Raw genomic sequence first — 2,965 nt, 5'->3', positions numbered from 1 at the left:
GACGCACAGGCTCAGCGGCCATGGCTCACGAGCCCAGCCGCTCCACGGCATGTGGGATCTTCCCGGACCGGGGCACGAACCCGCGCCCCCTGCATCCAGACTCTCAACCACTGCGCCACCAGGGAAGCCCTCCAATGTTCATTTTTAAATGGCACAGCAGTTTGTGTTACCAGTACCAATAGTCCATTTCAATTAGGGAACCCAAGGTGGTTGTTAGGCAAGGAGATTTTCCCCATAGTAGTATACTACTGTCATATATTCTCTGTGCTTGTAGAAGTGGCTGAGAAAATGGTGCTGAAAAAAAGTGGTGATGAAGATTTACTTCATGTTTAGCAATAGTTTGTTACATGGAGGAATTTCAGATTTCAAAGAGATTGTTACATAAGAATTTCAAATTGTTTCATGCACAGTAAATCTTCCAAATAATCCTCTGTGGAAGCCAAAAAACAACAACAACAACAACAACATACATCCTGGCCTGTCCAAATGACCTCATCTCTTATAGCATCGACTAGTTAGCAAATAAGAAAATCCTGGCTTATCCTTATGTCAGAGGAAGATATCAATAGCCAGGCTAACCAGAGCAGCTCTGAGTGGGTTAGTTCTTGAGAAAACACCAATGGATGTGTCTTCCAGGTATCTGAGGCTGGTGATTATGTGCTGAGTTTCTATTGGACAAATCTACTGCAAAGAGAGACTCAGAAGGACCGAGGACTGTTATGAGTTCTTTCACTGCACTGAAAACCCCAAATTACAGACATTATCCAGCCACTGTTTAGAATCCATTAGAAACTGCTGTGTGTGGCTAGCTCATTAGAATAAAGTCATGCTGGGAGTGAGGTTCAAAAGCTGCAATTGTGTGAAATGTGAGGTTGCATTATTGTAAAGTGAATGAAATGAAAATAGCAGCTGGGCAGAGGATGAGAGCCAATCACCAGCTGCCAATACTGGATTTAAATACAGCTCCACAGTCCAAACCTAAACCCTCAGGATGATGGTCCAGGCATCATAGTAACTACACCGTTTCCTACACTCCCCTTTCCCCTGGAGCCTTTGTTGATCTTCCCTTTGAATTCCCAAGACACCATATTTTGTGTGTTTGCTCAACAGTTCTCCTAAGGAGGTCCAATCCATTGCTAATAATGACTCAAAGTGCTTTCATTGGCTCAGATAAAAAGCTCAGGGCTTCCCTGGTGGCGCAGTGGTTGAGAATCCACCTGCCGATGCACGGGACACGGGTTCGTGCCTCGGTTCGGGAAGATCCCACATGCCGCGGAGCGGCTGGGCCCGTGAGCCATGGCCGCTGATCCTGCGCGTCCGGAGCCTGTGCTCCGCAGCGGGAGAGGCCACAACAGTGAGAGGCCCGCGTACCGCAAAAAAACAAAAACAAAAACAAACAAACAAAAAAAAAGCTCGGTTACTTTAACCTACTTCTTCCTGCCAAATACAAAGGCAATGCAAGGCTCAGATGTTACTAGGAATTGCTAAGCACTTTGCTATTCAAAAGAATAAGAAGACCAGGTTTCTAAGAAGACATCAAAACTTCTTATCCTGAGGTTTATAAATTGTTCAAAGGGTGGGAGATGGGGTTGTACTTTTCATTGGGATGAGGGACTGAGAACCTGGAAGTTTGAATTGTCTGAAATTAACTGGGTAAATATTGAATCAGAATTCATTTGAGCTGTTGCTGTATCCTTGTCAGCTCTCAAGGATACAACAAATATTTATTAAGGACCTGTTATTTGCCAGGCTCTGTTCTAGGTGCTGGGGATAGAGCAGCGAACAAAATGGACAGAAGATCCCTGCTTCTCTTTCATTCTGGTGGGAGAAGACACACAATAAACGAAACAAATAAATGAAATATAAGTGGTACATGGTACTAAGTAGGAAACTAAAACAGGGGAGGGACAGAGAGTTCTAGGTGAGGAGGGATAATCAACGGCTATGATTTTAAATAGAGTGGCCAACAAATCCAAAACAATTAAGAAAATGGTAATAGGAACATACATATCAATAACTGCCTTAAATGTAAATGGAATAATGCTCCAAACAAATGACATACATTGGCTGAATGGATACAAAAACAAGACCCGTATATATGCTGTCTACAAGACACCCACTTCAGACCTAGGGACACATACATAAATAAGGAAACACAAGCTTTAAATGATACATTAAACAAGATGGACTTAGTTGATATTTATAGGACATTCCATCCAAAAACAACAGAATACACTTTCTTCTCAAGTGTTCACAGAACATTCTCCAGGATAGATCACATATTGGGTCACAAGTCAAGCCTTGGTAAATTTAAGAAAATTGAAATTTTATTAAGTATCTTTTCCGACCATAGCGCTATGAGACTAGATACCAATTACAGGAAAAAAAAAACTGTAAAAAATACAAACACATGGAGACTAAACAATACACTACTAAATAACCAAGAGATCACTGAAGAAATCAAAGAGGAAATCAAAAAATATCTAGAAACAAATGACAAGGAAAACACAATGATCCAAAACCTATGGGATGCAGCCAAAGCAGTTCTAAGAGGGAAGTTTATAGCAATACAATAGAGATTACTACAAGCAACTATATGCCAATAAAATGGACAACCTGGAAGAAATGGACAAATTCTTAGAAATGCACAACCTTCCAAGACTGAATCAGGAAGAAATAGAAAATATAAACAGACCAATCACAAGCACTGAAATTGAGACTGTGATTTAAAATTTTCCAACAAACAAAAGCCCAGGACCAGATGGCTTCACAGGTGAATTCTATCAAATATTTCAAGAAGAGCTAAAACCTATCCTTCTCAAACTCTTCCAAAATATAGCAGAGGGAGGAACACTTCCAAACCCATTCTACGAGGCCACCATCGCCCTGATACCAGCACCAGACAAAGATGTCACAAAAAAAGAAAACTACAGGCCAATATCACTGATGAACATAGATGAAAAAA

This window comes from Physeter macrocephalus, chromosome 18 (assembly GCF_002837175.3).
Source record: "Physeter macrocephalus isolate SW-GA chromosome 18, ASM283717v5, whole genome shotgun sequence".
Classification (NCBI taxonomy): domain Eukaryota; kingdom Metazoa; phylum Chordata; class Mammalia; order Artiodactyla; family Physeteridae; genus Physeter; species Physeter macrocephalus.
Note: the sequence above shows the minus strand (reverse complement) of the source record.